Genomic DNA, 24,025 nt, shown 5'->3' on the forward strand with positions numbered 1-24,025 from the left:
CATTACAGAAAACCTACAGATAAGGCTAAGACTAGTCCCACCTGTACAGGTTTCATGAGAGAGGCTACAGCTGCAGCCCTAGCTGGTGTTTGTGGAAATGAGATCATTGAAGCACCACTGCATGATGCAGGGTTTGAAAATGATTCCTAATATGCTCCACTTTTCACTCCACACTGTGTTTAGGAGACAAACCTGTGTCCTCGTCCAGCCCTGTCTGGAGCAGGTCCTGTTTTAAGCCGTTTCAACAGTTAGCTGTGATTTACAACTCTAATGTAGCGCTGTTGTTGACCACAACATAACATTACGTGAACAATTATAGCCAGAAACGTCTTTATCCAGCCTTAATCATGGGCTTATTATAACTTTAATGAAAAAATAATAATTATGTCACAGTCACACTGATTTCTGTGTCTTTTCTTTGTTTTTGGGGTTTTTTTGTAAAACACATCAGTCAAACTCTCCAACTTGTTCATAAAGGTGCCTCCTCAGTCTGATCATGTCTCATCGTCTTATTGCTGCTCCGCTTATTACAGCAGAAAGGTAATTAAATGGAGGAAATGAGTAACATTTAATAGCATCAAAAGAGAACAAACAAGAATGCTTTTATTTCTAAGGAAGATCAACTGAGAATTTACTGTTGATTGACTCATCTGACCTTCATCACATCAACGTCGTTAATCTGCCGGCAGTGATAGATTATTACGTTCCATCTGCTGTCGTTACTCAGCATATTAAAGTTGAATACCAATCCCTGTCTGCATCCAGAAAGTTCTGATGAGCTGTCTACTCTGTCATTGAGATCGTGTTTGAGGCCATAAACTCACAGCAGGATTTGGAATGGGTCTATCAGAAGAAACCAATCAGCTTTTAATAAGTGTCACTATTGATCGATGCTGTTTCATTAAAGTAATTTACACTGAAGGGTTCTGACTCTGAACCGATGGAAACACCGACATCATCCACAAACCTCCTCCCTGGAGGAGTTTTCATCTTCACAGGAATTATTTTTAGTCAAACAGAACATACGTTCATATGAACTAAATGTACATTTAAAAACAGATTTAGGAGCAGGCACATGTTTGAGGATGATATCAGTTTGAAGTTTGTATTTGTGGAATTAAATTAACTCATCATCAGCCCAGTTTCTAAGGGCTTTTCAGTTTACTTTCTTCTTAAATGACAGATATCAGGCTTGGAATGTTTATTTTAGTTTGCATAGATTTAGGTAATTTTATATCTTGGAGACATTAAAAAACAAATAAGTTTAATAAAAAGTATGGAAAACAAAATACCCGAAAAGAAAACATACATAAAAACTGTATGCATCGTATCTAAAGACAGGAATATTGTGAGTGACCGTTAGGAAACGCTAACCCATCCATGTGAAACTGTCCACTAATTTACTCAGTAAGTTAAATGTATTACTGTGATGTGGGGACACAGAAATATAAAGTTATAATATATATATATTATATATAAAGTTAGTCATCTGCATAGGTGGCAATAAAATGTAATTAAGCTAAGGGGTGTATGTAGATAAAGTAAAACATAATGATTACATAATAGTGGCCTGAGAACGGAGCCCTGGGGAACCCCACTTATGATCCTTGTTGACGTACACTGGGAATAGACAACTGTAACAAAGTAGTCTGAGTCTGATGAGATTTAAATATGATCTGAATAAAATGAATGAAAACATTTCACCTTGTATTGCTACAGTCAAGTATTTTCTGTTTTAATCTCATTAAAAGCATCCATCCACACCTTGTCTACACCCGCTGGTACTTTCAGGATCGTGGGGGGCTTGTGCCTATCTCCAGGGGTCAAAGGGGAAGGCGGGGTACAGCCTGGACGGGTCGCCAGTCCATCACAGGACAATGCAGATACACACAAACATGCACATACACACTCCTGAAGGGAGTTTAGCAGTTAACCTAACAGTCATGTTAGCCGGAGTACCCAGAGAAACCCTATGCATGCATGGGGAGAACATGTAGATTTGAACCCATGATCTCCTAACCACTGCGCCACCGTGCAGCTCTCTGACTTTTAACATTTGTCTTCTTTTGATGGTTTTAAATCTAAGTAAACCCTCAGTAAACATCACTGATTTACTTCTCTTGACCTCAGCTCATGACAAGGAAAAGAAAAGGATGGGCCATCTTATGAAAATCTGTTCATCCTGTTTGATTTTACAAATGGAAACTGAACTCTGGAAACAAACAATAAAATCCAATATGGCTGCAAATTGATCCAAATCCTCTGCTTGTCAGATAAATTTCCTCCTCTTCTCTGATATTCTCTCGCCGTTTCTCCGGCTCCATAAACATCTCGATGAGCTGCAAAACAAAGCTGATTTCCCACAAATCTGAGCTTATTGGTGGGAAATGTCGTCAGCCGGGACCGACGGTGGACTGATTCGATAAACCAACAGGGCCGTCACTCAGGATGACAGCAGCCTCCCCCAAGAGAAGGAGAGACTAACTGCAAGGTGTGAGTCCATGCAGAAATACGTCGCTCCTCTCAGAGATCTGCTGATCTTTATTTCTGCAGTTCTGTGGTGATATTTATGTGGAAAAAACCATCAAATATAAACATATTAACAGAACTGATCCATTAGAGTACAGACTGTTGGAACACTGAGGAGAAAGTCCTGTTTATATATCTAAAAATACGTTTTATCACAGTAGAGATCTGTGGACACCAACCCTACCAGGGTTCTCCTCAGAAACATCTTATCCACTTATCTTTAGACAACATGAAATCAGTCATCATTTCAATATCAGGGTCTGCATTACAGCATTTGCCAGGGACTATTTGGATGCAAAACTTTATTTTAAAGGTCATGGATCAATGCTTTGCATATCGGTAATAGATTTGGCCTCCTGGACGGACTCTAACTGCCCTTTATGCCCGAACATACCAAAGCTTACAGACAGAAGATACGTGTAATTTATTCTTGGAAGCCCATCCAAAAGCAGAGACAATAAAACTCACTAATGCATATTTCAGTCAGGAGGTGATGTGAGAGATGAGGACAGAAAGTTATACGGACTAAACAACGTGTCTCTGTGGTGGAAAGGTCAACCTAGGAAGGTTTTAAGCTACAACCACCTATAAATGAAGGGTGTCCAACAGACCTCAAGGCCTGTTGTCCTTCATGGTTCAGATCGTTTCCTGCTCACACATCTTTGGAGACGTCTGGTCTAAATGATGAAAGAAGCCATAGCAATAAAACTTGAAAAATAATTAAAAGTATCTGAAATTATGACTTCTGGGTTTAAAGTCATTTTAACTGCTGGATTTGCTGTAGAAATGTTTTATAGATGGAAATAAAGTTTCTAGCAGGACAGGACTGAATGAAACAAAGGTGGAGTTGTCTTCACCTTTCTCTCTATGCTTACTGTTCTCTTCCTCATCCTGTCATCATTTCATCGTCCTCCTCTTCCTCCTGTTGACTCCTGCAGGCTCAGCAGGAGACGGAGAGGCAGCTGTTCAGCAAGCCTCAATGAATGATTTAACTGGGGAGGACCAGGAGAGGTTGGTGGGAGGAGCTTTATTGGCTGCGAGATGAACAGGAAGGAGAGCGTGACTTGGCTTTTCCCGGAGAGCAGGTTGCATCGTATTATTGTCCTGAATAATGCATGATTGGTTGTGGGAACAGAAAACAATTAGCGGAAAGAGCAGGAGATGTAAACTGTCAACAGTCCTCATCTTTCGACCTCAGCAGGATGCATTAAGTGGTCATTTGTGAAGCTCCCAAAGGATTCATCCTTTCTCCTCCCTGCTTCAACGGGTTCACAGAGCCTGGAAGATGGGCGGTGTCCTACAGCATGTGATAGACTCTGCTGCTTTATTCCTCTTGAGTTTATGTGGGAAACAGAACATTTATAACACTTAGATGTCATCATCTGCAAATCCTTGTGAAGAATAGTTTGATTCATCCAGCAGTCATTTCCTGTCACTGATTAGAGGCAGAACAGGATAAATCCAGACATCACTCTTCTTCTGGGGTACCAAAGGACCTTTAACCTCAAACCTGCTAACTGAGGCCTGTAGAGTCTTGGATGGAGCTCTTGGGTTTTTGGTCATTTCTCTGTGCTTCACGCTCTGACCTTGGGCTGAATCTGCTGGGACGTTCACTGCTGGGAAGACTGGCAGCTGTCTGAGATGTTTTCCTCTTGGGAAGAATCTTCTTCTCTGTAGGATGATGGACTTGATGGACTAGAGGGTTTGGAAATGACCTTATGACCCTTCCCAGGTTGATGGGCTGCAACAACTGCTTCTCTGAGGTCATTGCTGATGTCTTTCCAGCTCGGCATTGTGTTTAAGCCCTCTGATATGCTCTTCATCAGTCCTGGTTTTGCAGGGGTGCTCACACGGATAAGGGTCAGGTTCTCAGTGCTTCTGACCAGCAGCAGAGAACTAGAAGACACGGGGTGTCCTGCATTTTTCTTTTTAATGGTTTTAAGAACAAATTAAACGTGTATAAAGTGCACATCCTCACAGTGCCAGTCTCCAGGGTGTTAACCCTCCCATTCATCGTTTAAAAATGTCACTTCTCTTTGTCCCTCCTGGGTTTTCTCTCCATCCCTCCTTCCTCCTCTCTCCTCTGTTTCTCCTCCTCTTCTATCCGGGCTACCTTGCAGTGTTAGCATATTAGCTCTTGGCAGCAAAGGCTCCCCAGAGCGTCCTCTCTGAGCACCTCCAGTATTTGTGGACGTAGTTCTAGGAGTGATTGTTTGTGTGTGCAGCAGTCTTGTTTTATGGGCGTTAGAGAGCTGGTGTATCAACAACAGAGCAGATTTATATCAGCCAGCTCACCGCCTGCCTCGGCCCCAGGGGCCTCTGGGTAATCTAGGTGTAATTGAGCACGGAGGTTATGGTGGCAAACACACAGACATGAAGAAGGTTACACGCTCTCTAAGCTGGAGAACACATCCAGGAGGTAAACATTCCTCCAGAAACGTACATGCACATGTTTATGTCTATTATCTTTTAGCACCAATAACTCCTTATTAAACAAACTGAACAAGGATTCCCAGGAAGCGCTGCACACTGTTACATATCTAGAACCAGGTTTTATACAAATGAATATTTGTAATGTCTGTCGGTAAAATATGACGTTTCATGCCAGCATCTTTTATCAGTTTTGACTAAAATCAAATTTGACCTTCATTAGACTTCACCATTTCACCAGATCTTTAGTTTTCACCACAGTCAGTTGATCAGGAACCCTGAGGCAGCTTTAAAAGATGAAGATCTTCACCTTGTAGCCATTCAGACATGGATGCTTTTTGCAAGCCATCAGAATCTCCTGTAATCTTTCCATCTGTAGTTCAGACTTTCTGAAGGACCTTTAGACTTTTTCTGCAGACTTTGGTCTCTTCTTCTCTTATTCATGGTGGATCTGTTTTTAAAAACATGTTTGATTTATCAGCAAATGAGCCAAAAGTTGTTTTATTTTTGTCTATAATTGAAATGTACTTATTTTCATATTGTGATGGTGCAGACCTCCTCATAGACCTTCTCCTTAAGCCCACATTTCCTGTATTTATGAGGGGGTGGCGTCATAAATATTGCTTTCAGCGATTCAGAAACATGGTGGAGATGGTTTCTTTGCAAAGAGCCAGACCTTCTTGTTCTCCAGGCTTTGTGAAGCTCCTTTGAGCCTTGTCTTGTTCTCAGGCAGCCTTTTACTCATTCAGGCCACTCACTGTAAATTTCCTTTAAAGACATTTAAATAGTCTGACTTTGCTATAATCTTTCTGCATTTCAGCTGAGGACAGGAAGAGTCTATTCAAAGGCCTTCATTAAATCTTCATAGCTGAATTTTTCATTTTTATCTCAGGAAGTTGTCCATATGGACTAACCTCTGTTCTCTTTGGGATTTTCATGTAAAGAACTTGGAATAAACGCGTCTTTGTGTAAAACGGATGGTGACAAAGAGCCTAAAATGAGATTAAAACTAAGATTAAACGGCCACATCATTTCAGAGGAACATTTGCTGAGAGAAAATCAGTAGAATGAGAAATTCAAGCTGATTCTTGCCAACAAGACTTGAATAAATTTCAGTTTATAATGAGGAGAAACAGTCTGCTGTCATTAAATGTTTTCATTTTCACTGAATCACCTCATACATGCAGAGCATCACAGATATGATCCAAGAGGTCCCTCTGAAGGTCATTCAGGCTACGTTTGGGAACAAAGAGGCCAGATTTAAATCCACAGAAAAACTGTTTGGTCCCAGTTTCCTACTAACTTCTAGTGAATCATGTGCTTCCTTTCAAAAATAAAAACTCAGAATATTCAGGTGTTTTCATTTTCTTGGATTAAATCCAAGCAGGTGGTGAGGAACTCCTCCTCTTCTTCTGGCTTGACGTGAAGCTCTGAGTTGAGGTTTTTAGGGCTGACATACATTTCTCCAGCTGGGAGCTCACGCTGGTGAAGCATTCGTGTCTCCATCGGCTGCCAGTTTCACCAACACACAGACGTTCACGCAGCTAACCTTCTGCCGGCTGACTCATAAACTCAGCAGCTTCACTTTCAGGTCCTTAGAGGTGATGAAGGCCGAGCAATCCTCTGCTGTCAGGGAAAATTCACTTTTTTCCATCTGAGTGATTCTTCTACATGGAAGCTGTGTGAACTCACTTCAGATGTGTGGAAACATCAGCATCAGTTTATGTGAGCAAACAATGGATGGAGGAAGACTATAGCTGCTCTTCGCTGCGCTCTTCAGTGATGATCAGTTTAACATAATCAGCTTTATTATTGGAGATCAAGGTCCTCTACTGAGGTTGGAGAAGGTGACAGCTAGGAGGTGCTAACACTTCTTTAAAGGAGCAACATGAATCCAGGGGTTTCCATGTTTGGGATCCTTTGATCCTGGAGGCATCCTGATCTTCTTCCTACAATCACTTCCTGACCTTGGAAGGCTAGTAAAGACTCATGTCTGCAAGCTTCCTGTTGGAGGACAAACAGAACAGACTGATGCCCAGACATTGCCAGAGCAACATTATTGCTCCTGCTGGGGCAGCAGACTGATGGGATTAACATGGAGGCCTCTAGCAGTGTTGAAGTGTAGTAGGGGTGTAATGGTACACAGTCTCAGTTTGATGCCTAACTCAGCTTGCATTTAAGGTTCTGTGTGTTATTGGTATAGTTAAAGTAAGGAAACAACATACATTTTAGCGGCTTTTAGGTTTATATCAGGCTGTTGAAGCAAACAAACACTTTTAACTTCTAAACACTTCTAGTTTAACCTCTGTGAGACAGACAGCTTCCAGTCTGATCCTGACTCATAAAAGCTGGTTTTAATTGTTGGCTATAATGGAGGCCCCCAACCCTGGTCCTCAGGGCCCACGATCCCTGAAGGTTTTATATATATTTCCCTGCTCCAGCATAGCTTCATTCAAATGATGCATTAACCCTTCACTATTCATCCAAGTGCTGCACAAGCCTGTCAGTCACTCATCCATTTATGTCAGGTGTGCAGCAGCAGGGACACACCTGAAATATGCAGCACGGTGGGCCCCGGGGACCACGGTTGGGGACCTCTGGGCTAAAACACTGATGAGAAAGAACTTTCTGACTAGTGAGATAATAACCAGGGTTTGGTTACATGCCTGCTGCTATGAAGAGTGATGTGGTGTTTATGGCTAAGGGACTGTTTGAACTATGACCTTTAATGTTTTTATTCTTCTTATTCCAGAGAAACATTTTCAAAGGAGAGATGAAGTTTAATGTAGAACTGTCAGGTCCATATTGATTATGTCCCTTGTTCACATCCGTTTAGTTTCTTTAAGTCATGAAGATTGTTGCAATTAAGGTTGTCAAAATAATCTACATTTTAATATAACCGATACAGAAAATATAAATTGCTTCCTTCCCTAAGATCGGAGCCGTTTTCATCTCCACAAGTTGGTGCACAGCCTCACACGGCAGCACTGCTGACATTCTGTCCTCTCCTTCCTGGACCTGAACATTCATGGCTGAGGATCAAAACAGTGATCTGCTGGAAGTTTAAAACTCCGACCCGCTTTGGTCGAAAAGTCAAAGACTAAGGTGCTGTTCCGAAGTATTTTGATAATAAAACAGAAAAAGAGGAAAAGCTGAAGGACATAGATGAGCAGCCTTACTGATGGGTCCATTACGGTGTTAAGTAGACTTGAGTTCCCCCATCAAGATGGTCCCGTACCATGCAACAGGTCCATCCTGCTCTGGTACTAACTGATGCAGAGGAACGTTCTGCAAGAGATGCTTTCATCGGGCCCAAACCGACCTCCACCCCTCGGTTGCTCCTCTGTTTTGAAGGAAAGCAATTAGTGGCTAGTAATAAAACAAACAATGAATCCAGACTGAAGCTAACGATTAGAGCAGAAACTAGTCAGAACCGGTACCAACCTACCCTACAGACTGTAGCTGATCAGCACAGAAACTAACCAGAAACAGAGAAAAGGAACAGGGCTGCTGCTGAGTACATCTGTCTGAACTGGTTTTAACAGATCTACCAACCTTTACGTCGTCGACTCCGATGCTTCACAGGAAACCAGCAGTTTGATTCGTTTATTTCTAAATGAGGACTGGATTTTCTACTACTTACTGGTTTTGGCCTAATTGATGCAATTAAAATATTGATATATTCTAATTCGTTTTGTTTTTGTGACTAAAATGTTGCCATGGTAACAACCCTGGTATAGAGTATTATAGTTGGAGGCTGTGTTTACTGCTGGGTGGGCAACTGATTCATCGCTTCTCACACCAGATGAGAAGCGATCTTCGGCTTCAGGACTTCTTCTCCACTGGGCTGTAAAGGCAGGACGCCCAGTGGTTCATCATGGATGTTCAGCACATGGTGTTTCACACTATGACCCTGTGGGTTGACCTTCAGATCAGCCATTTACTGAGTTTATTGGCATCATCAACGTGATTCTGGGTCTAAAGTTCATCCAGACACAGCAGCAGTCAGTAAAGCCGTCACCTCTGAAGGTCTATGCATCAGAGCATAAATATGACATTGGATCTTTGAAATGATGTCTTCTAAAAACAGAGCCAGAACACAGAATCTGTGTCGCCTTTAAGATTGGAGCAGAATGGAAATGGTTTTGTACCAGAACTTTACCTTGAATCTGACCTCCGACTCAGTTCAAACCATCAGAGCTGCAGCATTGGTTCTGAGCCCTAATTAAAGTTCTGTTCATATTTAAACTGTGAGGTCTGGGTTGTCTTGTCTCATAGCGCTCCTCATGAGAGACCTTGTGCAAATGTTCTGGACATGCAGACTTCCTGCTGTAACATTAATGACTACAGTAGTTAAACAGATGTTTGCTGCAGCGAGGAGAGCAACCGAGAGTTCAACGTCAAACAGAAACGAATATTCTTCTGGCTAAGAAGCTTTTTTCTGTTTGACTTCTCTGAGGTTTCATTTTGTCAGAGAAATCATGAAGCTCTGCAGCAAAGTGAAGCTGAAGTCGAGGACCGGTTCTGTTTGGTAAATAAAACAGTGACCGTGAAAGACTCCAGAGACCCGATCTGTCTGTTGTTGTTTTTAACAACTCAGCAGAAATGACAGCGACGGTCTTCAGATGCTGACAGCAACACTCGGCATTCTCTGCAGACCTCTTACTGCACATCAGTCCAGTCAAAGGTCAAACATCAAGTGGTGGGCAAAGAGCAGGGGGTGAAACCCACAGGAAGAACCAGAACTCCGCAGGGTTTACCTCCAAGTTTTTGTTTAAACAGAAATATGAGGTTTAATCATCTTCGTGGATATAAAATACAGAGATAAAAACACAAAGAAACAGAAATCACACTAATGCAGTCATATTAACCTGCAGATCAAAGCCAACAGTAGAAAATTAGTAACTTTTGCATGGGTCAGAACCAGAACTCAGTGAATAAAGGTTGCATAAGGAGAAAATAGCTTATAATTTTCTTCTATGGCTTATTTTACCAGAAAAACTGAACTAAATTAACAGAAATCTGCTGATTTCCTGATAAATATCCAGCTTCATTAAAGTCCAGTATTGGACTGACCAGAACCCAGAGCAAAGGGAAATCCAGGCAGCTCAGTGAAGATCTATGACCTAAATTTTACACAAGTGGTGGGAATCTCTTGGAGCCACCCCTAATCTGCAGATTCTACAGCTGGACAAGTTCTTCAAGATTTCCCAGGAGACCCAAAGTGTCCCCCTCAGATGAATGGAAGTTGGTTGGGATGTTCAGGAGGAACCAGGAACCACCAAGGATCCAGTCTGCCATGAGCTGAAAACAGCTGGAGCACCACTGCCCAAAGTGAAACCAGTTCATGATGGTGGCAACATGAGGCTGCTCACACAAACAAACCAAATGTCTTCTGGAGAAGAGTCTTACAGCCAGATGAGACAGAGGTTTGGTTATCTGACCTTAATCACCAGAAGGACATTTGGGGGACTCAAGGTGATGCTTCCAAACCTAAGAACATTGAACCAACTGTCAAACATGGTGGTGGCAGCATCATGCTGTGTACTGCTGCTTTGCACAGCAGATGGTGGATGGACCAGTGGCGTAGGACTATGTCCATATTCTTCAGCCTCACCTCAAACCATCATGTCGATGGTGATGTTCAAACAGGGCAATGATCCCAAACACAGATCCAAACTGGCAACCCCCAAAGCTGCAGGATCCGTCTGTTATCCAGCCAGGAGGTTGCCAGATCGTTGAGGCTTTGGTTGAGCTGCCACTTGCTGAGTGTCATTTAACTCGATTCATCATATTAGAGCCAATATGTGTAATTTTAACTGTGTGGATGAGAGAATTTCAACAGTAAATTCAAACCTGCAGCTAATTCTCGTTTTAAAACACATTGCAGCAGCAAAGTAATGTTGTGTAATCGTTCCATCTGGAAACGGACCAGTTCAGATAAATCATCTAACCATGGCTGGGCAGACAGAAACTCCATTTTATTTCCTCTCCTTTACTGCATTAGCAGTCAGAAAGCTGCAGTCTGAGAGAGCTAACCATGAGTCTGATGGAGAGAGACAGGAATAAACTGGGCTCTGGACTCTATTAGACCTGCTGTCCACCAAACTGGCAACCCGCATCCCCCCAGAGGGCAGCAGCAGACGCTTCACCTTGTGTCCTGTTCTGGGCTGTAAGAAGGTCCATTTTCTGTTTATTATTTTGAAACTTGTGGTTCTTTTTCCCAACACGTTCAACAAGACACAGTAACAACAGCCTCCCAAGACGCATGAGAAAATAAGCTCATTTATCCATGATTGAACTATTTTCCCTCAGTCAGACTCTTCATACAGGTTCAGAGGATCAGAAAACTCAGTAAATTTCCACTTATCCCTATAAATCAACTCCCAGTATCTTGGTTTATTAGTTCTACATACCCAGTAACTCCATTAAACCTCCCAGCATGCATCAACACTGTTTTTATGCTTTCTCTGCATTCAGTCTTTAAAACCCAATCAGATCTAAGTTAAACTAAAAGGTTTTAAAAACAGAAGAACCTGCATCCAAACAACAATCACATCAGAAAGTTCTGAACTGAGAACATAAACAGTAATAATTATTATTATTGGACAAATGGATCAGAAGCATCGAAGAACCTGAAGGTCTGCTGAAACGTGGCCCTGATTGTACTAAAGAATGAACAGATATGGATTGTTGAGCATAATAAGATCATGAACATGTTGGAAATAGAACCAAAACGCTAAAATACAAAACAAACTGATCTTAATTAATGATGAAAATGATAATAAGAGGAGCTAAATTTAAAAAAAGGTGGAAATATGAATAAATGGGAAATTGACTGAATTTATATAGAGCTTTTACAGTCATACGACCACTACAGCACACATTCATACACCAATGCACAGATCGGTAGGCAACCTGAGGGTAATTACCTTGCCCAAGGGCACATCAACATGTGACAGGAGGAAGCTGGAATCAAACCCACAACTTTGAGATTGCAAGGCGGGTGCTCTTCTCCAAAATGATCAAATGAGAATTTTAATAAAACCGGATCCAGGGATGGATGCTGAATCCCACAGTTTGCTAGACCTTGATGATGACCACAGCTGATCTGGACTGGTCCACTGATGGTCTCTGCTGTAGAACCAGGTGTTGCAGATCAGAAGGTGTTGATGAACAAAAGCTGAAGGATCTTCAAAGTTCATCGGGGTCAGTTTTCTATCCCATTGTCTCCATCACTCAGCTGTTTATCAGAAGAAGGTTAGTTTCTGTGAAGCAGACGAGGCGAGTTTTCCTCTGATGTTAACGAAGCTTCTCTCTGATTTCTGGTTACGAAACGTTTTAGTCCTGATCCGATCAGTAATTCAGCTTCTTTATCTTCATCATGGAACGTCTGAGGAGAAACAAGCTAGTGTTTAATCAGTTATCAGGTAAATTGATTGTTTGTTGGTGATATTGAGGCGGCTGATTGGATGAAAACAAATGGTTCTGGATGATTGATGGGACCCATCCAGACCCCAGATGGTATCATGAATTGATGATGGTTCCTGTTGGTTTTATTTATCTGACTGAATGTGGTCCATGAAGATTAATCTGCTATACTGAAACACACACACCCCGGTTTATTTCCTCAATATTTGAGGACATCGGTTATCGTCTCTTTAAACACCTTAAAGTTGAATCATTATCTTCAGAGGACCTAACACGGAGAAATAGTGAAGGTTCTTCATAATGTGGGCGAGGAAAACACTCATAGAACATCGCCTGTCATTCATAAAGTTCTGGGTGATACAATCATGAAGATCATCCTCCTTTTAACATTGCTTAAGTTAATTTATCGTTTCTGCTCAGCTCTCTGGTCCCATCATAGCATTACAGTCAGTTTCAGGTCTGAACTTTGACTAGGCCAATTAGCAGAGAGGAGATGATGGGAGACTCAATGACTGTAAGGTGACCAGGTCCCTTCCAGGTTGACTGGAATCAGTCACTGACCTTCACTCAGGTTATTGCTGATGTCTTTCCGCCCTGACAGTATTCTCCAGATTGTGCTGTTTTACTTTTCAAGCCTCTCACACTGATGATGATCAGGCTGCTGTTTCCTTCCTAAATCCTGCAGAATCATCTCTTTATACCACAGTCTGTCTGAGGTTTTTATTTATTTATGACACATATAACCACAGAAATAGGAGAAAAGTTGCTTCTTTTTACACCTGTGCGTCCACAGTGTGAGGAATGAAAGCAGAGACCTGAATCAAAAGGAGCTCGGGTTACCTGAGAGAATCTAAACTGCGTTATGAACGATCGCGGTGCACACACACACACACACACACACACACACTCTCTGCTCTTGCTGTCAAAACAAGGACGCTCACTGGAAGCCTGTTCTAAGCCTGAGCTGAAGCTTTAGGAGTCATGAAGTAGAGGGATGGTCCTCACAATGTCCTGATGTCCTCAGGAACACAGAATAATCCACAGAAGCTCTCAGCCTGGCCATGGAGGTGTGGAGAAACATGAACCTCTGCCTCCATCCTACTCTTAAGGACAATCACTTCCTGCTTTCCCTCCATCCTGATGTGATTAATAAACACACACATTCATTCACACCCACTCAGGAGACTTCCTGTTTGTCTTACAGCTGCTATCGACCCACAACACACACACACACACACACACACACACACACACAGTGAGTCTCATGTTGTTTCCTATGAGCAGCTTTAAGTGAGAGTGAAGTGGTCGAAAGAGGGAGGGGCAGCAAGTAAAACCACAGAGTGAGAGAAAAGATCTAATGGGGGGGGGGGGACCGAGTGATTATTTGGTCCTTCTGGACTTTTTAAAACAAACCAATATTACCACATTCAGAAGGTTCTGTCATTTTAACCTAATAAAAACAGAAAAATAGAGATCATAGATCACAGAAACATCTTGAATAAAAGTTGGAAAACCTCCTTTAAAGCCAAACCGGCCTTATCCAGCTTTTATGGGGAATATGTTGTGTTATTGAACAGAGTTATTCCCACCGATGCTCGGAAAATCAGGTGTTTGATTCAGCAAGGAGTCGTCCACGTTAGCAAACCTCCTAGAGGAAAAAATAATAATTCATAATAATCATTTTAGGAATCATCTTCTGGCGCACAAGAACCGGCGCCCCCAATGAGTTCTGGATCCTTCTTGAGTTCATCTCTCAGCTGACCTGTGACCATCATTGGTTTCATTGCTTCTAGAAGGTTTGTTGACCTAAAGAGCAGCAAAGGGCAAACAAACAGCTTTTTCTGTAGGACAAGCTTCCAGTGAATAATGCATGGGTGCGTGAACCACGGTGGAAGTGGTTGTTTGGTCGGTGAGATGTGAAGTGACAGCTGATGTGCTAATCGGCAGCTTTAAGGTCAAACCCAAGATGTTTCTCTGTTCTGAACAAGCTTCTTGCCTTCAGCTTTATGTGTTGCTGTTTAAATATTTAACGCTGCCTGGAGACAAAACCCATGTTGAAGGATCTCCAAATTTTAGACATGACTGAAACAATCAGAAACTTGTGAAAGCTTTCACTTCTAGTGTTATTTTGTCTCCAGCAGAACAAGCTGGAAAATCTTTGCTTGTTTTCCAGAAGTCCCTTTGGTTTCTTAATTTATTCTTCACTGTAGAAGCAAACAAAGAAAAAGGAAAAACCCTTTAATAACATCCAGAGACGTGATGCCGTAGAAACATGTCAAATAAATATATTTCCACTTCTATATTATTATTATATATATTATGTTTTCTGTTTGACAAAATGGAAAAAAAAAGTTTATTTATTTATTTTATTTATTTACCATGATTATTATTATTATTATTATTATTAATATTATTAATATTGTTATTATTAGCAGTGGTAGTAGTTTCTGGCTTTTTGTTGGAGTAGTATAATCTAACAAGTTAGTATATTGTCCTTTTGTATTTATGTTGTATTTGATCTATTGTATATATATACATATATATATATATATATATAATTTGTCAAGAACGAACAAAAAAAAGTATTAATTCAGGAAATATGTATTACCTTGGAAAAATATGAATCTAATTAAAAAAATTTAAATGTAATAAAGTTTATCTGAAAAAACTAATATTCTCTAAACCATGTTTTCATGCCGGGGATAACAGTAAATAGGAATGAAAGTATAGTAATAAAAGAACCCCGCTGATGAGCTGAAGCTGGGTTCTGGTTCCTCCCTGCCTGAGCAGCAGTCTGATAATTCTCAGTGGAAACGGCTCAGATGAGCAGTTCTTCTCTCCGCCCTCTGATACCAGCGAAGTCCTCCACATGCTGATGCTGAGCCACCGGAGGGGAAACGTGGTTCAGATAGAGTCTGAAGGCCTAACAGTGAAAGTTCAGCTGAAGACGCACTAACAAAACCTCTCAGAAATGTTTCTTCTGCTGTTGAAGGTCAAACGGAGCACTTAGCGAGCAATTAGCAGAGAGGAAATGCCAGCCGACCCGTGTGAATTATTCACTGCAATAACAGAGAGAAAGTGGAGCCTGGTATGCTTTGAGCAGCCAATCAGATGCTGCTAATGTTAAGTGGATTTGCATTAGCGATGCCCAGGAATTGTGGGTAATGAGACTGGATGTGAACCATGCAGAAGATTTACTGATGCCTGTTAATAAAGGTCTGTCCAGAAGCTGCTGAAATGATCTTCATTTAGAACTTTAATGGTTCTGCAGTGATGCTGCTCAGCTCACTTTTCCACACATCCACTCCTGAAACCAGTAAACCGGATCTGAAGCCCAGTTTTGATCAGTTTGCTTCATCCTAAAGGCGTGAATGAAGTGAGGAACAGATGAAGCTCCTGGTGATTCAGGTCATCTGTTGGTTTGTTCTGATAAACTGATGGATGAAGAGAGGCTGTTAGAGGAGGAGGAAGGGGACTGAGTCTGAGTCATGAGACACTCATCATGTCTCCTGGTGCTCCAACAGATGGACAGTAGGCGACACACACACACACACACACTGTATATATACAGTAATAAAGACACAAACACAGCAGCAAAAAGGCCCACAAGCTCTTTGATTAGAGCATAAAGACGTCAATACACAGCAGGAACACAGGAGGCTGAGGAGCTTCTCATGAAAATGTTGCCTCTTTAACAACAAGTTTGTAGATGTTTTGTCCAGAACCATCCGACTCTACCTCAGTTGGTTCTGACTGTTATCACTGACCCAAAGAGCTCTCAGTCTCTACTCAAACCTTTCGCTGTAGCGGTTTTCAGGAGCTAAACCTGAACTGTTGGTTATGGTGCAGAGTCCTCCATTTAGACCAGCAACTAACCAACTCATTTCAACCAACAGCTGTTCTGGTGCTGATTATCTTCTGCTGTGGACCAGCAAATGATCTTCTGAGACCAACAAGGTGTTGTTCTCCTCACTGCGGATCACAGGAAACTAGAGCATTCTCTGTAGGTCTGAGAGAAGGTTGTGGGCGAAAATCTTAGCAGGTTCTGAAATAATTGGACCAGCACCAACAACCATCCCCTTCCTTAAATATTCTGCTGCTCACTTTGAACTTCAGGAAGTCATCTTGAGGTTGTCTAAACATCTGAATATGTTGAGATGCTGTAATCGGATTGGCTGATTCACTTTCAGTGCATCGAACTGTTGCAACACGTACCTACGGCTGTACCTAATAAAGTGGCCGTACAAAAGTACCATTGGAGTATTTCAAGTTTCTGAAATCAGCTTCTTGTTAAACATTGAGATTCTCTGAGGTTTTCAGCGGGTCTTCTCTGCCTGCAACGTTACATGAGGAGGACAAAAGGAAGACAAGACTGAGATGAAAGTTAAAGCAAAGAGAGTCTTTGGGATTTAAAAGACAGATGAAAATCAGAGAAAGTAGAAGTTGTATCTGTGATGGTCCTCCCAGAACGTTTAGGCTGCAGCCTCATGAATCCTTAACGAGCTCAGCCTGGCTCCTCCCGCATCCAAACGCCAATAAGGTGATCAGATCAGTCCTCTGACAGACAGGATTCCCTACTACAGTGACGGAGCAGTTAATAATTCACACTCCTCCTCTTCATCCCTCTGGAGGATGAAGAGCAGGATGCTATGCAGAGAGAGAAAAGCAGAGGGATCCATATCTCCATCTTTCCTGGAATCCAGTTTTATGGTACTACTTCATCCTTTCAGACACTGAAAGCAAAATTTTATCATCATTTTATTTTGGTCCAATTTAACTATGCTTGAACTGGACAGGTTCAGAACGTCTCGCCTTTTTACCTAAAGATCCGTGTTTGATAGTATCTATACATCCATCCATCTTCTGCTACTTACCCGAGACCAGAACATGGAGACAACAGCTTCAGGCGAGACTCCTCAAACTCTGCCTGCTGACTTCAAACCAGTCAGTCAGTCAGCCAGTAAACCAGTGAGTCAGCTGACCAAATGACTAACAGTATTTAGTCAGTAGGTTAACCAACCAACTAACCAACATGCAAGTTAACCAAACCAGTTAATCAGTCATAGGAAACTTTTTAGACATCAGGACTTCCAGTTGGAGATCAGTGACCTGTTGAGTGGTCCATGGTGGGGTACTAGTCCACCTGAGGGTGAGATGATTCTGCTATGGGTCACATCAACATCATTTTAACCGTTTGTATTTAATGTAGGTGTCTGCTGGGTGGTGAACTGATACGGGTCTGAGACTGGACCTCACCAGTTCCTCTGAGGTTCCTGTTAGGCTGTTAAAAAAAGACACCAGTTAAGGTTCTGTTTAGAGCGTATAAACAATAAATTACTCTCAGAACTTGTCCTGCAGTCATTTCTGCTCTGAGATCAACTTCAGTGTTTGATAAATGTAGCCCAATGTGTCCCTCATGGTGACAAACAGAACCCTGTCCAACCCGAGTGAGAGGCTTTCAGTACCAAAAGAAAGTAATAATTTAATTATTCATCTCTTAGTCTCCACAAAGATCAAACATCAAGTTCTGAGAACCAGAACCCTAAAATTGACTTTTACAAACCTTCATTATTCTGATTCACCTTTATCTAAATTTTACTGTCTGAGTGATTTAAGTGACGTAACGATCCAGTAAATAGATACGGAGCTTTGCCTGATGTCGTGATCAGAAAGGACCTTCTCTGAATACTGAGCTGGAGAAACATCACCATGTTCCAGATCTCCATGACGTTGGGTCTTATGGAAGCTGAGGGAAACATCTGGGCGTGGCGCCGTCGCTCTCTGCCCCAGCTTTAACTTTACAGCAGCTGTTTTATGCAAATTTCTGCTTCCTCTTCTGAAAGCAGCTCTGTGTGTTGTGATGACGCTCCGTTGAGGTCAGCAGTCTTCTGCTGGATTTCGTCTGACAGGAAAGTCACACAGAAGATGAATAAATAAATAAAAGGCGAGCAAAATCAAACAAATCCAGATACAAAAAGAGCTGCCTCCCTATGAAGCTGGTCTTTAGTCGGCAAAGTGTTTGTTGTTTGTTCTGCTCTTTTTTTGGGAGCGGAGACGGATCGGCGGCCCAGTGAGAGCTGCCTGTGATCTATTAATACATATGCATGAATTAGTCACTTACGTTCTGTAGCAGTTAGCCCGACCATGCAGGAGCTCTGGCTCCAGTCTGGAAAATCAACCAGAATTCAGCCCACAATCTGGTGTCGAGATTCTTAACCTTTACCAGGAGGTCAGAGGTCATGCATGGGCCGGAGCTTTAAGTCGGGCTGACCAAACGTTTATGGACTCGTATTTCTAATGCAGCGCCCTCTAATGATCACAATGTTCTGATTAATTTACCTGGTGTTGCTCATCTTACAAGTTTCAGAATGTCTTCACAATAAATCAGACTCAGTCTCTCTTTTATGAGCACAAAATTATGATCAAATGTCCAAAGTTTCTGTTGGAGGCAAATCACAATTACGAACTTTTAGATTAAAGAGTAAAAACAGTAATAAAACAGCATAAAACCTTCATGTAACGCAGAAAAGAAAAAACTTTTTAAATAAAACATGACCGTTCATTTACTGTATGTCCCTGAATTATTGTGCAGTCCATATAAAAGTGGTGGTAAATGTAGCAGACAGTATTCAGGCAGTTTCTACAACAGATGGTGAGTATTAAAAGTAAAAAACTCCTTCAGCTTGAAATCCATCCTGGGAAAACTGAGTAAACCTGTTCCAGATGACCTGAGGGCTCCGCATTGGAAGGTGCAAAAAATATCAGATGTTTTCAGTCCTTGACCATGGAGTCCTCTGTGGACCCGTAGGAGGTAGATGTACCAGCAGGACAGGATCTCAGGCAGCATTCATGATGAGCTACAGCTGTCACTGCCTTTACTACCGAAACCTGTGAAGAAAACATCACACTGATAGAACCTGCTAGAGGAGGAATGCCAGCAAGACATTTTCAGGTCTCGTCTGGACAGAACTTTGTTGATCCATCCTCTTTCTAGACGGCATTCTGACTTTATAATAATTCCTTTTTAACTATATGGTTTTGATTTTTAACTATATGGTTTTGATCCGTTTCAGTTATTTGACTTTAAATTAGTTCGCCAACCAAACCAACTAACCAGTCAGCCAATCATCACTTCGTTAGCCAACCAACCTGTCAGCCTGTAAACCAACCAGTCAGCAGATCAGCCAGCAAATCAAGGAACCTGTTCATCAGCCCAGCCGTTCAACCAGTCAGTCAACCAACCAACGAGTCTTTCAGCTAATCAACCACCCAGTCAGTCAACCAATTAACCAATAAGTCAGTTAACCGGACAGACAACCAACCAATTAACTAGTCACTCATTCATGTTAGCCAGCCAACAAAACAGCCCATCAGTCATCCATTCAGTCGCCCTGCCAACTACCCAACCAGTCAGTAAGACAAGAAACCATTCAGTAAACCAACCTCTAAACCAGCCAGTCAGTCAGTCAGCCAACCAATAAGTTGCTTAGTCATATCAGCCAACCAACTAACCAGTTAATCCGTTATTCAGTCAGTCGCCTTCTAACAAACTAACCATTCACCCTCTAAGCCCACCAGTTGACCTCTAAACCAGCCAGTTTTCGGTGTTCTTCTGCAAAATTCATCTAGAATAGTTTAAAAACTCAACAGCTAAAGGAATAAAAGACCTCAGGTACTGGTACCAACTGACATTTCAGCCCACTTATAATCTGCATATCATGGAAGGACTGGGGGTGTTTAGGGGAACCGTCTCAGGGTTATTCTAAGGTCCATCTGCCTGTTCCTGACTGGCCGGTTCTCTGTTAAACATTTATGTTTCTCATTCACTCTAATATCAAACACTGTGAATCTTAAAAGATGATTCAATGTTAAAAAATATCTGTACAGTGCAGATCATAGCTGCTTCTTGTTAATAAATGGACATAAAACCCATTTAACTACAGAAGTCTCATCTGCAGAAATCAATAATGTCCATTAGTTCATTATATTAAATCTAATTTACCTAATCAATTTTCCTTAGTTCTGTAATGTTAGCTATGTGAGCCTGCAATTTAGTGTGATTTGATCCTTTAAAAGTTGTAATTATTCTTCCTCTCTGCAGATTTAGATTTTAAATTATTTGCAACCAAGACGTTTGTTCCTCATAAAAAACTGAGATCTGTCAAAAGATAATAAAATAATGTAAAATGAGTAGAGATTTTGAAAACATAATGAATCTGTTTTGTGTCTACATTTAATTTAAAATGGCATGTTGAAAATTATTCACACCTTCCTTAATAATCAATAAAAAATATTTTTGTTTCAGCAATTAAACCTTATTTTTCCCACTGCTGAGCTGCGTTTTTATGTATTCACTTGGATTTATGATGATTTATATTTGGTGATGATCTCCAACTTTCTGAGGTTGGATGGCCTCCTCACCATCGCCCTAATCAGGTTTAGGTTGGAACTCTAACGTTTTAATATTACTTGCATTCAGAAGAAACATTAAACTAAAATTATAAGATGACTTTAAATCTAAAGCTGCCAGGGGTATGAATAATCCTGGGCTTAAATGTGGGAGGTACTTTGACATTTTTAATAATTAGGGTCCTGAGAATACAGCCCAGAGGGACACCATATCTGATTTTTAGCTCACCTTTATTTATTTATTATCACCGTCATTTTCATGGGTGATTTTCTGGAAAACGATCAGCCTGAAGAGAAATCTTTGCTGACTGTAGTTTGTCAGATGTTCTCCAGTTGAAAACCTGTTTATAAAGGTTTGATTGGTCTGGGGTTGGAAACAAGACCAGTTTAACAAGTGTTAGGACCAGGTTTACTTATTTAGGTTTTAATGATCAGATGCCAGAGAAGGCCCATCAGTATTTGATAACTCATGTCTAATATTCACAGAAAACTGTGTATTTGAAGCTTTTGATCAAAGTAAAAATAAAGGTGATTTTATTGTTTTTAGGGAAATCTATACTTGCTGAAAACACCAGAGAGAAAGTTGGCCTCATTTATGCTGAGCTGGATGAGTAGGAGGTATGAACTCCTTCATAGTATCAGGAATATTCATGTAAACATTTATTCACACCATCTTATGAATTTTGTGTTGCGTATTAATGATTGTTGGGATTCATTTTTCATGTTTGTGTTTTCCGTCTGCGGTTTCCTTCCTGCCTCTGGTTTTCTACCCATCCTCCATCATCTGACTGTCCGTCGGTCCCAATTAGGAAGGATCTAAGTGGTGAGATTAATGAGAGCGGAGAGCTTTCAGTTCACACTTGCGCACGTCGCAGCTGTCTGACAGAATACTAATTGATTTCGCCTGTTTTCTGGCCCAGGAGAGGAAACGGATGGATGAGTGGATGGATGGAAAAAAGGACGAGAGCCTTTGAAGAAGGAATTAGGTTTAGCTATTTGTTTAGCATCTGCCCAGATGAGGATGGAGACGAGAGGAAGAATATCGACTGCAATCAACTTGTGGGATCTGGGAAAAAGGGAGAGGATTGATGGTTGAGGCAAAGGAAAAGAGGTGTTCATGCATAGAAAAGCTCTGATCCGAATCAAAAGGTTTCTAGCTCTAAAATACAGGCTTAGTATTTTGCATTTATTCAAGTTCACTCATAATTAAAAACCCGTCTCAATAGTGTCCTTCAAAGGTAGATCTGACCTTAGTTTGAATTCATTTCTCTCCTTATTGGATTTTTCTCACCCTAAATTCAACCCATCTTCCTTCTGCGTGATTCATAAACTTCTTTATGTGTCGACTCGCTAGCTCCCTAGCTTTAGATTTTACTCCAGCTGCTAACTTTGTTACACAACAGATTCATCAATCAATTCATTAATTATTCATCCATTATGAAACACAGTAAATAAAATTCACTTTAAAACCGGTCTGAAATGTTAAACTACGGGAATTTATGCTCAGCTGAGCCCAAATTTAACACTGCAAGGAAATGCTTCAAAGACCAGATGTTCAGTGAAGTTAGAAGTTCTGCAGAGTGGTGCATCAAGAAAAATGAACTAAATAATAATTTGATCTTTACACATTTCCAGGTTTAACATCAGACCCTCAGATGTTCTGTTTGCTGATATTTCATCATAAATCATACATCTGATTGTCATACATCAGACCTGAGAGGGTTTGCGTCTTTTTACATCAATAAAAGAGATAAAAGGAAGTCAGCATCAAACAGCAGTGTGATGAGGAGGAGGAGGACGCAGAGGAGAGCAGCTTCATCCTGCCTTCCCTTCTTCTACTTTCCTTCAACTTTCCTCCATCCAGGGGGGGTTTACAGGATCACATCAGTTTTTGTCAGTCTGCATGTGAAGGCAACACGGTGCTTTCAAGGTTGTTGGCAGCCATGGGAGGCATCTATCGATCCCTCTCCTCCCTCCATCCAAATCAAAACCAGCTCTCTTCTTTCAGGCTTGTCCATCTCCATCCACTTATCCCCTTTCCAGTTACCGTCTGCTGGCCTCCCCAACGAAACAGTACACTCCTCTTTAAACTGTACCTCCTCTCCACCTTCATCCTCCCATCTCTTTCTCCTCTCCTCTCCACCTTCATCCTCCCGTCTCTTTCTCCTCTCCACCTTCATCCTCCCGTCTCTTTCTCCTCTCCACCTTCATCCTCCCGTCTCTTTCTCCTCTCCACCTTCATCCTCCCGTCTCTTTCTCCTCTCCTCTCCACCTTCATCCTCCCGTCTCTTTCTCCTCTCCTCTCCACCTTCATCCTCCCGTCTCTTTCTCCTCTCCTCTCCACCTTCATCCTCCCGTCTCTTTCTCCTCTCCACCTTCATCCTCCCGTCTCTTTCTCCTCTCCACCTTCATCCTCCCGTCTCTTTCTCCTCTCCACCTTCATCCTCCCGTCTCTTTCTCCTCTCCACCTTCATCCTCCCGTCTCTTTCTCGTCTCCACCTTCATCCTCCCGTCTCTTTCTCCTCTCCTCTCCACCTTCATCCTCCCGTCTCTTTCTCCTCTCCTCTCCACCTTCATCCTCCCGTCTCTTTCTCCTCTCCTCTCCACCTTCATCCTCCCGTCTCTTTCTCCTCTCCTCTCCACCTTCATCCTCCCGTCTCTTTCTCCTCTCCACCTTCATCCTCCCGTCTCTTTCTCCTCTCCACCTTCATCCTCCCGTCTCTTTCTCGTCTCCACCTTCATCCTCCCGTCTCTTTCTCCTCTCCACCTTCATCCTCCCGTCTCTTTCTCCTCTCCACCTTCATCCTCCCGTCTCTTTCTCCTCTCCTCTCCACCTTCATCCTCCCGTCTCTTTCTCCTCTCCACCTTCATCCTCCCGTCTCTTTCTCCTCTCCACCTTCATCCTCCCGTCTCTTTCTCCTCTCCACCTTCATCCTCCCGTCTCTTTCTCCTCTCCACCTTCATCCTCCCGTCTCTTTCTCCTCTCCACCTTCATCCTCCCGTCTCTTTCTCCTCTCCTCTCCACCTTCATCCTCCCGTCTCTTTCTCCTCTCCACCTTCATCCTCCCGTCTCTTTCTCGTCTCCACCTTCATCCTCCCGTCTCTTTCTCCTCTCCACCTTCATCCTCCCGTCTCTTTCTCCTCTCCACCTTCATCCTCCCGTCTCTTTCTCCTCTCCACCTTCATCCTCCCGTCTCTTTCTCGTCTCCACCTTCATCCTCCCGTC

General features: G+C 42.0%; 1 protein-coding gene across 6 annotated transcripts in view; it reads left to right on the forward strand.

Moving 5' to 3' along the window:
• Window positions 1-24,025, forward strand: part of fars2 (phenylalanyl-tRNA synthetase 2, mitochondrial) — a 140,218-nt gene that overhangs the window by 105,745 nt on the left and 10,448 nt on the right. Inside the window, exons 12-14 of one of the 6 annotated variants that reach the window (XR_007035723.1) lie at window positions 21,347-21,417; window positions 21,609-21,622; window positions 21,720-21,750. The exons of the other annotated variants lie outside the window; for them this stretch is intronic. The gene's annotated coding sequence lies outside the window, so the exon portion shown is untranslated. Of the gene's footprint in view, window positions 1-21,346; window positions 21,418-21,608; window positions 21,623-21,719; window positions 21,751-24,025 lie in introns of those variants that run through there. 6 annotated transcript variants of the gene reach the window in all.

The sequence above is a fragment of the Girardinichthys multiradiatus genome, chromosome 21, assembly GCF_021462225.1.
Source record: "Girardinichthys multiradiatus isolate DD_20200921_A chromosome 21, DD_fGirMul_XY1, whole genome shotgun sequence".
Lineage (NCBI taxonomy): Eukaryota > Metazoa > Chordata > Actinopteri > Cyprinodontiformes > Goodeidae > Girardinichthys > Girardinichthys multiradiatus.